Source organism: Pistacia vera, unplaced genomic scaffold, assembly GCF_008641045.1.
Source record: "Pistacia vera cultivar Batoury unplaced genomic scaffold, PisVer_v2 Contig104, whole genome shotgun sequence".
NCBI classification, from domain to species: Eukaryota; Viridiplantae; Streptophyta; class Magnoliopsida; order Sapindales; family Anacardiaceae; genus Pistacia; species Pistacia vera.
The window spans coordinates 1,714,494-1,727,712 of NW_022195071.1; the positions used below are offsets into that span (position 1 = coordinate 1,714,494).

The 13,219-nt window shown below is 34.7% G+C and overlaps 1 pseudogene; it reads left to right on the forward strand.

The window, feature by feature from the left end:
* Positions 1–671: 671 nt before the first annotated feature.
* Positions 672–1,956, forward strand: LOC116126267 (annotated as a pseudogene).
* The last annotated feature ends 11,263 nt before the right edge of the window (positions 1,957–13,219 follow it).

Consider the following 13,219-nt stretch of genomic DNA (forward strand, 5'->3'; position numbering starts at 1 on the left):
TTTAAGCTGTTTGCCAATTTAACTGGCTAATTGAGGTGTTAATTATTAAATTCAGAATCAATAGCTGCTATTACTAAAATATATGGTGTTTCGTAGACTCCATTGATGCACTTTCCGAATAATTTTAAAAATAAATGAAAAAAAAAATCCATAAAGCATGTGCCTGAGAAACCATGACCTTGAACAATGAACTAATCACTGAAGCTTAAATATCATTATCATTAATTTGCTCTAGTTAAACTTAATTCGGGGCATGCATGTTTGGAAATTAAAATGGTATAACCTATTATATAATAAATCATATTGATTAGATCACGGAAAACTCCACCAATATTAAAGATTATTTTAAAAACCTTAAGATGGATTAATCAAATAAATATTCTCTGCACATATGCCAGATCTTTAATACTTGAACCGAAATAAATGCTAGCTAATAATCTCTTCAATTCTGTTGTATACATATTATATCAGCTAGCATTCCCTTATATTTTCTAATGGGGTACATGGCCCCATGATATTTTGAAAATCATTATTAAAAACATGACGATAAATGAAATAATAATTTTTTAGTTAATCAGTGTGATAAATATATAATCCTCGTCATAAAGACACATAGTGAAGACTCAAAGAACTTAAAGACTTAAATTTGCAATATATTCATTGGAGCTAAAATGGTTACTGTGGATGAAGTTCGCAAGGCTCAACGTGCTGAAGGCACTGCCCAATCATGGCAATTGGACAACAAATCCTCCAAATGTCTATGATCAAAGCTCATATCCACACTTACTTTCGCTGACAAATACCGAGCACATGACCGAGGTCAAACACAAAATGCAGCGCATGTGTAAGAAATACTATTTTCTAGCTAATTTTTTCGTTTTTTTAGTTTACGTTGCTTTTTATATTTTCTAAGTGTTATTTATGTTCGAGATATTGAACAATTTTAAGTTTGAAATAACCTATTCATATTTAATGTTTCAGGTATAAACCATAAAAAGCGACACCACTTACACAACTGAAGAAGTTATGAAAGAAAATCCGAACATTAAGTCATACAGGCGCCTTCATTAGATACTAGGCAAGATAGCAGCAACATTGATACCAAAGCTAGGCAAGGAAGCTGCAACCAAAGCCATCGAGGAATGGGGCCAACCCAAGTCAAAAATCACTCACTTAATTTGTTGTAGCACTATGGACCATTCATGCCTGGGTACGACTACCAAATTGTCCAGCTCTTAGGCCTTGATCTATCTATTACCGAGTCATGTTGTACCAACAGGTTGTAATGGAGGTGGCACCATACTTCGTATTGCTAAAGACCTAGCTGAGAACAATAAAGGTGCTCGTGTCCTCATTGTATGCACCGAAATAACTCTCGTTGGCTTCCATTGCCCTACTGAAACCGATGTCGATGTCTTTGTGAGCCATTCTTTATTTGCGGATGGCTCTGCAGCTCTCATAGTTGGTGCAGTCCGTTCTTGGTGTTGAAAAGCCCATATTTGAACTAGTCTCTACCAGCCCAACATTGGTGCCTAATAGCCCTGGGCTATTTGTGGGAGTATTCGCGAGCACGGACTTACGATTCATATTGGGAAGAAGTTCCTGACCTTATTTCAAACCATATTGAGAAGCGATTGATTGAGGTATTCCACCCTTTAGGTATCACAGATTGGAACTCAATCTTTGGGCTGCACATCCTGGTGGGCCTGCGATTTTGGACCAAGTGGAGGCCAAGTTGGTCTTAAACCTGAAAAGTTACGTGCGACCAGGCACGTGCTTGCTGAGTATGGTAATATTCAAGCGTAACTGTATTGTTTGTTTTGGATGAAGTAGGAAGAAGTCAACTGAAGACGGTTTAAGACCACAGGAGATGGTTTGGAATGGGGAGTGCTTTTCGGGTTTGGTCCTGGGCTTACTGTTGAGACATTGGTCCTCCATAGTGTTAACGTCGCTTAGGGGATCCTCTTATTGATTTACTTTGCTTTCTTTCTTTTTTTCTTTTTTTTATATGGTTATTCACAATAAAGTGCAAAAATATGTCTAAAAGAATTATGATTTTTAAATTGTAAATCATATTCTTATCAAAATAAAGTATCAAAATATTTATGAGATGCATTATCTCTTTTTCCTGGAGCTTGAAATTTGAACATATTAAAGTATGATTCTATGTTAGAAGTGTCTGTGGTTATAATAAAGTACTAGAATCTTATCATAAAATTTTATAGGGTGTCTTTGTCCTTCCGTGGTGCCTCGTGTAGAGCAAGAGAGCTTTAGTTGATTTAATTTGAAGTATTAAACATAAATAATAAATATTGGATTTTAAATTAATTTTTTTTCAATAATAACAATTATTCTCACCACAATTTGATGTTTTAAAGTGAAGATTGTCAGTATTGTTAAATCTTAAATAAAAAAGCATTTCACTAACGAAACCCATAAACTACTAATTTTGTAAAAAGTAACTAAATTAAATCCCAAATCAATTAGAATAGGATTTTATGGTAATAATATATTTTCCTATATTAAAACCAAAAACTAAGATTTTTACATAAAATCAAGTTTAGGAGAAAATATAAATTTAATATATATTATTAACCGGTCAATTAAATTTGTATAATGGGCCTTATTTTTTATCTAATATTTCATTTTCTTGTTTTGAGTTTGATGATTGGATTAATTGTTTAGAAATAGTAATTAATTAGGGTGTAATTACAAATTTATAAAACCTTGTGGATTTTTTTAATAAAAAATTCAGGGTGTGCTGGCTCCGCCTTGCTTTTTATTTATTTCATTATTGTAAAAACTTGTTTCTTCGTATAGAACTTTATGTGGATGTCGATTCTTTCTCTTCTATTACACACCCTAGTCTCCTACACTAATCTGAATTAAAGAAAATATATTCTTCGTGTACAAACTTTACGTGGATGATGATTTTCTCTTTATTACAGACCCTAGTCTCCTACACTAATCTGAATTAAAGAAAAAAAATTGACAAATTTTTGCTCCAGTAAATATCAAAATCCAAGAAATATAGTTGAATAAACATAGAACAAGAAGTTGCATTGATTTTTTGAACAAAAAAAAAAAAAAAAAAAAAAAAATTGAATTGAACCAAAGAGTGTATTGATACATAACTAGGCAGCTTTGTTAGAATTGTAACTTTGCAATTGAAAAGCAGAAAATTGACAAGAAAAATGAAAACAGAGAGAAAGAGTAGGAGCAGGAAGAAACCTTTTTTCACTGCACTTTTCGTTAATAACAAAGTAAAGTAGCTACTGTTTTACATATACAGATTTTCAGTGAACTTTACACTCTAACGACAGTGTTTTGACTTTTATTATTTGAGTTAAAACGGCAGCGCATTTGTCCAACATTGCCTCTCAAACTGGACTGCCTAAGCTATTTACATTGCACTTTCTGCATTGTGCCGAATTTTTCCAACATTGCCCCTCAAACTGGAATTCACCCCATTGTTTGAACTGAAGAGCTAACTATATTGAACCAAATGGCTGAGCTGCATTTTCTCCGCTTTTCTCCACCACAACATCAATGACTGGGCTGCATTTTCTTACTTAAGAAAGTTTCAAAACTGGAAACTTCAATTCTGCAGGGGCTGCATTTTTCTTACCAAAAGAAACTTTCAAAGACTGAAACTTCAAATCTGCAGAAAAAAATTGCACTGAACTTCAATCTTAACAGCAGTAGCAGAACTGCAAAACACCTTCAAAACTGCACCAAGTTTGCAGTGCAGAAACTGCAAATCTGTAGTTTCAAAGACTGAAACTTCAATCTGCAGGGGAAAAAAAAATATTCACTGAAACTTCAATCTGCAGGGGCAAAACAGCAGTAGCAGAGCTGCAAAACCCCTTCAAAACTGCACCAAGTTTGCAGTAGCAGAAACTGCAAAACAAGAACTTCGAAAATGCACCAAATCTGCAGTGTAGAACTGCAATTCCAGACCAACCAAACTTCAGAAAACAACTGTACTGAAACTTCAATCTGCAGGGGCAAAACAACTGCAGTCGTAGAACTGCAAAACACCTTCAAAAGCACCAAGTTTGCAGTAGCAGAAACTGCAAAACCAGAACTTCAAAAACTGCCCAAATCTGCAAGTAGCAGAATTGCAACTCCAGAACAACCAAAACTTCAGAACACTGATTCCTTACAACCAAAACTACAGAACAATTACTCCACTCAAGACTAAACCTGCAAATAGCAAACTGCAACTCGAAACCACCACCTAAAACTCATAAGAAAAAAAATTTCTCAACACTCAAGATCAAATCTGCAAATACAGAACTGCAACCAAAAAAAAAAAAAAAAAAAACCACCAACTAAAAACGTCATAACAGAAAAAAAAAAAAAAAATTTCTCAGCACTGCACAAGAGCAACTTCATTAGTTGCAACCCAGACCAACCTTCAAAGTGTCCAACGTAAGGAATCAGACTTCTAGAACAACAAACCTTCAGAACAATTACTCCAGATTAATAACTCCAAAATCTGTAAGCACCACCATTTATCAGAACTGCAAATTAATCAACTGAGCTGCAAACCAGAAAAAAAATCAGAATTCCAGATTAGACAGAGATAACTCCAGAACCTCTAGATAATTTCCAGAGCAATCACCTCCAGATTATAACTCCAAAATCTGTAACCACCGCCAATTATTCAGAACTGCAGATTAATCAACTGAGCTGCAAACCAGAAAAAAATCACACTGAACCAACTATCAGTTACTTGCACACATTTCCTAATGACACCACATTCAGTTTGGTTCTTAAATCATTAAACTGAGAAACTGAGAGTGCTTTTGTAAGAAGATCTGCAATTTGTAGCTTGGAGGGAACATATTGGATGGCTATCTTTTTTGCCAAGACTTTTCTCGAACATAATGAGTGTCAATCTCAATATGTTTGGTTCCAGCATGAAATACGGGATTAGATGCAAGAGCACCAACACTAACATTATCACACCAGATTACTGGTATGTGTGAAAGTTTAGGCCAAGCTCAGTAAACATATTTTCAGGCCATGCTATCTCTGTGGCTGTGTGAACAAGGGCTCTATATTCAGCTTCAATAGATGAAAGGCCACACCTTCTGTTTCCGAGAACTCCACTGAATCAATTTGGTCCTAGGTAAACACATAGCCATACGGTCAGATCTCTTCTCCTTATACTTTCCTCCATAACCTATCAATCGCTAAACCAACATGAGTGCTTGCTAGTTTGAATATACGACCAAATCCGAGTACCTTTAATGTACCCTCACACCCTCTTACAACGCCTGCCATTGAAGATCATAGGTGCTTGTAAAAATTGGCTTAACTTGTTAACAGGGTAGCTGATATCTGGTCTTGTATTGTTAGTATTGTAGTTCTTCTACTGTACTTCTATCAAGCTGGGATTCTGAAATAGCTCACTGTCAGTGGAACTAAGTTTGATACCGCAGTCATAGAGTTGACATGGTGTGCCTCCATCATTTTGGTTCGATAAACTAAGTCTACGCATAATTAGACTGTTTTAAGTAATACCTGCTGAATTTCTTGTTGCTTCCAAGCCAGAAAGTATTTGAGTGACCAAGTGTCTTTAGGGCAAAATTATCATTAAGATCTTTCATCAACTGCTTAAAAGACCTGATCAGAGCCTGTGATTAGTAGTCATCGACATACACTAAACATAGATAGAACCATGTCTTGTTCCAGGATAAACAAATAAGATTCTGATACTATTTGGAAGCCTTTAAGGTGTAAGCAGCCTTCAATCGATCAAATCAAGCTCTTGGAGCTTGTTTGAGACCATAAAGTGCTTTGTTCAGCTTGCAAACTAAATTAGGAAAAACAGAACTCTCAAAACCAGGTGGCTGCTTTTAAGACTGTTTCAGTTAAAACTCCATTAAGAAATGCATTGTTAACATCTATTTGTTGAATATCCCATCCATGTGTCACAGCTAGAGCGAAAACAATGCGTATAGTAGCTGGTATAATCGCTGGACTGAAAGTCTCGAAGTAATCAAGGCCGGGGAGTCTGCTAAAAACCCTTTGCAACTAACTGGGCCTTATATTTCTGTAGGGTTCCATCACATTAATTTTGTGCAAAAAACCCATTATTTCCCACTATGTTCATATCAGAAGTAGGATCAACGTGTCCATGTTTTTGGCATAAGCCATCATACTCACACTGCATGCAGCTTTCCAGTTGCTGCCTTGGAGAGCTTCAGAGATTTTACCAGGTTCTGATTTAGCAGGTTCAGTACTGCTAGACCCACCATGAGAAGTGCAAAATGATTATCCTCACCAGTTTGATATAAGAAACCATATTGGGCTGAATAGCTGACTTAGACCTGGTCACCATTGGATGAATATTCTCATGTACTGACTTATCAGTTGGTTCAGCACAACTTGCAGTGAATTACATGGTGCTAATTTATTGGAACAAAGGGTTTCACCAAACAACGGTCATCTGAGTCACAGCAACTTGTGATGAATTAAGATCAACAAGCTGACATGGTGAGAAAGAGCAATCTGCAGGAATAATAGGAAGAGTATCTACTGTGGTTTGATTGTGGTTGTGAAAAAATGGAAGAGTATCTCTGTGTTTGATTATGATCAGAATGAGGTATAGTAGGATATTGGGGATATTAGGAGAGGAATTGGTGCTGTAAAACTGGTATATGTGTGTGAGGAGATACAATGAATTAAGATCTTACCTACTCTGCTGCATTGTCAGAGAAAGATTGATCAAAGAGTCAATTACTGCAAGAGAACCAAAGGGAGCTGAAGGGTGATAATGACCAGAATTAGAGACATAAGGAAAATGCAAAACTTGGGACTTGTACAGTGTCAGCACTGGCTAGAGATAAGAATTCAGATTGGGGTGTAGAAAAGAAAGCATATTATTGACTGCAAAAGGAAACTCACATTCATTGAATTGTACACTAGGGTGATAACTATTGTTCCATCAGTTTTAGACACTTATAACCTTTGTGTATTAAGCTGAACCAATAACACACACTTTATGGTATGAAAATCAAATTTATGCCTATTGTATGCCTAGTTAAGGAAAACATAGTAGCTAAAAACTTTTAAGCCTTCATAAACAGGAATTTGTTTAAAAAGCTTTTTATAAGGACACATACTATTTAGGACAGAGGATGGTCTATTAATCAAGTAAACAGCAGTTTCAAAAGCTAGCCACCAGTATTGTAGTGGCATAGAGCTTGGGCCAATAGTGTAAGACCAGACTCTACAATGTGTCTATGTTTCCTCTCACTCCTACCTTTTTGTTGGTGAACATAAGCACAAAGTCTAACCTGAATACCTTGATCAACTAAGTTGGTAAAGGGCTTTGTATTCCCCACCTTGATCAGACTGTAGATTTTTTAATTTACATCCAAATTGTCTTTCAGCAAGATGCTGAAATTTAATAAAACTTTTGACTTCAGCTTTGCTCTTAAGAGGAAACAACCATGTAAATCTACTATAATCATCCAAAAATTGCACATAGTATTTAAACCTTCTACTGAGGTACAAGGGGAAAGGCCCCAAACATCACTATGAATTAGTTCTAATGGAGCTATGGCATGAATTGTGATGTTGGAAAGCTAAATTGATGTAATTTGCCTAATTGGCAAGCATCACAGTATGTAACACCGGAACTGACAGAGGTCCTAATTTTTTATGAAATTTTAAATGCAAATAGTTAATATTGATGCTGAATTTGTGAATGAGGATGACCTAATCGTTTGTGCCAAGCATATTTTCATCAGTTGTGTGTTAGCAATTAAACAATGAACATCAGGATTATGGTGTTTATGATCAGAATTATTAGTTAGAAAAACTGTTTTAGAGACAGAAATATTGGCAAAATCAAGATTTCATATTTTTTCAAGCAAGTAGTACATTGACAATTTTCAGTAACGAGATGTATAAGTGCTATTATTTAAAACATGAGAGACCTAATAACATTGTCATTGAGATCTGAGAAATCTGACCTGAAGATGACTGACGTTTATTATATAACTGTTGTATATTAAATTGACCTTCATTTAACTGGACTGAAAACCTAATGTCATTACAAGTATTTGACAGTTGAGACACAGTTTTTTAATAGAACTAACAGAGGCTATATGGGAACAAATTATTTGGGGATGACACATGAAAGGAGGCTTGTTGGAAGAAATTCAGCTGGTACAGGCCCCCTTTAAGATCCCCTTGCGTAGGATTGCTCTTGTGTTTGTCCTTGACAACACAACAGTGAGCATCAAATTACACATAACGTTGTTATCTTTATTAAACTTAGAGATGCTTAATAGGTTTTTTGTAATCTCAGGGACACAAAGAATGTTTTTTAGATGCAAGATTTTGAATGAAAGGTACTAGGTATAAAGAATGGCCAGTATGAGAAATATTAAGGTACTCCCCATTTCCAACCTAAATTGATCCACTCCACTGTAGTTTTTGCTGACATTGAGATGACTGAGGTCTGAAGTGACATGACTATTGCCCTTGATCCATGCCCACACCAGATCAGTGGGTGTAAGAGATTTAGCTACTGCAAATGGTTGTTGTGCTTGTGGAGAGGACTGCACTGAAGAAGGTTGAAAGGTTATGCTGAGTGAAAATTGGAACCCACAGCCACGAAATGTATGTGATTTGACCGTTATCGGTTGACTAGGAACATTATAAATAGTATTAGCCACATTGTCAGAATGATTTAAGCCATTGTTAAAGTTCCCATGTTGAGTACCAACTTGAGTATTATAAGCTAGTTGTGAATAAGCTGATGGTTTATGCCACTATTGAAGTTCCCATGTTGAGTGCCAACTTGAGTATTATAAGCTGGTTGTGGATAAGCTGATGGACAATAAGAACCTCCTGCAGGACCATTAACCGAGGAATGCTAGATGGGTAATTATTGCCACCACTATTGTATTGATGATGGTTGTACGAGTGCTGATTGTTATGTGGCTGAGATGACAATCCTTCATGATACGAACTAGGTGTTTGTGATGGTTAGCCAATAGGATTAGAGACTAACCAGTAAAAGCAGAGTTATACCTATGATAACACTGCCCAGCTGAATGCCCTGCTTAACTGCATAACTGACAATTAACTTTCCCCTTCTAGCATAACGTCCTCTTCCTCTATCATATGATACTCCCCCAAAGTAAGGTGGTCTGTTGTTATACAAAGGCTGACTATAGGTTTGAGGGATAGATTGAGAGTTAGGTATTATGGATATTGAGGGTAATGAGGATTGCCAAGACATCAGACTGGGAGGTGTTGTATCATGGTCCAGTTATTTTGTCAGTTTGTTGACTAACCAGGTCTGGTTTGGAGGAAATATTTGGTACATTGTTTGAACAACTAAAATCACCAACAGAGTTGCCAATAGAAGCTATGTGGGCTGAACAATTGTTAGATCAACAACATTGAACTTGTCGAGTAGTTCATATTTTTGCAACAAAAATGTGGCTTCTTGCGTGTAACAAAATCATACTTCGACTTATATCTCGAGGTTAAGTTCACTACTATAGCATCGAACTCAAGACCAAGTCCATCTAATATATACTGCAGTAAATCTTCATCAGTGATTATCGTCCACTAGCAGACAGACTCTCTGAGATTTCCTTCATCTTTTTCACGTAATCTCCTACATTTCTGAGATTTCCTTCATCTTTTTCACATAATCTCCTACATTTAAATTTCCTTTTGTGTTGTCTAAAGTAAATTCTTGAGATGTAATGCTCTAGCCTTTGAATCAGTAATGAACTCATGTTCTAACGCAAACCATATCTCAGTGGAGCTTCTACATTTTGACACATACCTAAACATGCTTTCTGAAATCGATCCAATACCAACTAACTAGAACTTATCATTTCTTTTCCACATTATATAGGCAGATTCAATTGTTCTTAACTGAAACTACTTGCCCTAACTTCACCACTAGATTGACCTAACTCATGCTCAATTGTTGAATAAGAGATTATAAGAGGTGAGGACAGGAAACCCTACCAAGTAGATGATCTTCAAGTTCAGAGAGCCAACTGGTGACAGCACCTGAGAGCTCGAAAACGGTAATTACTTTGAGTTAGCTTCGGATTTACGACCGGAGGCTAGTAGCCAGAGTCGATCGAGTAGCTCGATTTGCTTGTTGCTTCAACATCTCGTTTGAGTCGTTGAACACATCGACGTTTTTCAAAAATTCGCCATTGACGCAAGTCACGACTTTGATACCTTGTAACTTTGCAATTGAAAAACGAAATTAACAGAAAAAATGAAAACAGAGAGAAAGAGTAGGAGCAGAGAAGAAACGCTTTTTTCATTGCACTTTCGTTAATAACAAAGTAAAGTACTACTGTTTTACATATACAGATTTTCATTGAACTTTTACACTCTAAACGACAGTGTTTTGACTCTTATTATTTGATTTAAAACGCAGCGCATTTGTCCAACAAGAATGAAAGAGTTTTTTTTTTTTTGTTTGGATGGAATTCTAAGACTATGTTTTATATGAAGAGTTGAAAGCGAAGATGGTGGAATTGCCAGTGCCTTTAATTTCGTTAAAGATTAGGTAATTAAGATGAACATGGGACCCAAATCCTTAGTAGAAACCCTTACCACAAAAGTTTTTTAGTTGTCGGCGTGGACATAGAAAAGGTTGGCCAAATCATGACGTATAACATGTCATTTGTCTATTTATTGTTTATGTGGTTATCGTTGTGCTTGTTTGTTTTGTTGTTTGGTAATAATTTTTCATCATCACATTGTTAATAAATCAATAAACACAGAATTATCGTGGATAATTAATTGTCCAAAAAAAGATATATGACCAGGGTACTAAATTGATTATACAAAGTCTTGTTTCAAGGTTTTTAAAAAAAGGATCACTTATGGCGCTGTTATTGTTGCAAAGAAGATGATTAAGGTTATTTATTTAAATTACTTTACCAATAAAGTCAAATAATTTAAATTTTAGTCCCAATCAGGGGATTGTTCGTTAGAAACATAAGTAAAAAATAAATACTTTGAGAATCAATGGCACTGCATTAGTTTTCCTATAACTCAATGATTCAGTTTCCTGATTACATCATTTTTCTTAACCTACTAGGATCGGAACTTTCCTTTTATCCTAACCTACGTCTGATTCTTCTTTGACTAGGATTGCAGATTATTTTTCCACCACCCTCAATTTGTAATCTTCAATTGATTCTTGATCTTTCTGCAAATTCTTGTAATTCCATCTTCGATTTGTTTTCGGCCTTCAACTTCATGCTTCAATTTTTGAACACTCGTTTCCTATCGATTTGTTGCTTCAATATTACTTTGCCTTTTGAGACTTTACTTTCTTCAACTCTTGAATTTGAATTGATTGGACAGTAGTATATGTGATTCATAAACATCATTGAAGACTGACCTTGCCTTGAGAATTTTCAGGCTTGTAGGTTTCTTGTTTGAGGAGTTTTCAACTTGATCTTTGAGGGAGTTGTTAAATTTTTCTGTTCTTGGAGTTTGCTTTCTTAGTTAGATTTAACTTGAGGCAATAACGATCCACCAAAATTAAATATCCTTTTTCTTGAAAATTGTCATAAAAGGGGAAAAAATTTATTTTCGGACATCTAAATATTTGCCACTGTGGTATTATTCTTTTGATCTGAGTTTGCATCTACTTATATCAAAAGATCAAATAACGTTTTCGTATTATTTGACCCACTTAAGAGGTTTTGAATCAAATTAGGCACATAAAAAACATCATTACTAAGCTTTTTATTACCCTTTTTGTGTTGCATTGTGCCTTTTCCATCAACAGTTTGCTTCCCTCAGTAAGTTACTTTAGAAATTTTTTTTTTTTTGATCAAATTCTATGAAAGTGTTGCGATTCCCAGTCAGATGATTGTTGTAACCACTATCCAAGTACCATAGATCTTGTCATTCGGTGATATTATCATTCTTGCTGAACATAATAAATATTCTTCGTTGCCTCTTTTGTGAATTAACTCGTTCCCATATTTTTTTCTTTGATACCAAAACTCTTCCGAAGTGATTAGGGATTCAACACTTTGCATCGAAAATATATTTTTTTGATTTCTTGCAATGAACCCACGATAGGACATATGTATGCTCTGATATCAATTGTACGAAAATTTGTACCAGAAACAATTTTACCGAAAGTTTTATTTATATAATTGAATATGAGGATTTATTTTACTAACCTCATCAATGTTTGAATAAAAGATAACAATAAACTTTGAATTTTTATCTCTAGTAGTTGACATGAAGAAATTTTTTTGTATCTTTGAATGGTACATTCATTAAAAAAAAAAAAAAAAAAATTAAAAGCATGAAGCCTATCATTAAAAAGAAAAAAGAAAAAGTATAAGTTAGCTTAAACCACAATTCACTGGTCACTGATTTTGTGCATGTGGTGTAATGGGTGGTTACTCAAATTGTTTCTTTTGTAAAAGGAAAGATCTTCACCCCCATGCGTATTAATTGAATAGTTAATAGAATTAATTCTTTAACTATAGAGGAAGGAATTCGATATTTTTAAGCTGTTTGCCAATTTAACTGGCTAATTTGAGGTGTTTTAATTATATTCAGAATCAATAGCATGCTATTACTAAAATATATGGATGTTCGTAGAACTCCATTGATGCACTTTCCGAATAATTTTAAAAATAAGATAGAAAAAAAAAAATCCTAAAGCATGTGCCTGAGAAAACCATGACCTTGAAAACAATGAACTATCACTGAAGCTTAAATATCATTATCATTAATTTGCTCTAGTTAAACTTAATTCGGGGCATGCATGTTTGGAAATTAAAATAGGTATAACCTATTATATAATAAATCATATTGATTAGATCACGGAAAACTTACACCAAATTTAAAGATTATTTAAAAACTTAAGATGGATTAATCAAATAAATCTCTGCACATAGCCAGATCTTTAAATAACTTGAACCGAAATAAATGCTAGCTAATAATCCTTTCAAATTCTGTTGTATACATATATATTATCCGCTAGCATTCCCTTATATTTTCTAATGGGGTACATGGTCCTGATATTTTTGAAAATCATTATTAAAACCATGACGATAAATGAATAATATTTTTAATAGTTAATCATGTGTATAAATATATGAATCCTCGATCATAAACACATAGTGAAGACTCAAAGAACTTAAAGACTTAAAGTTGCAATATATCATTGGCTAAA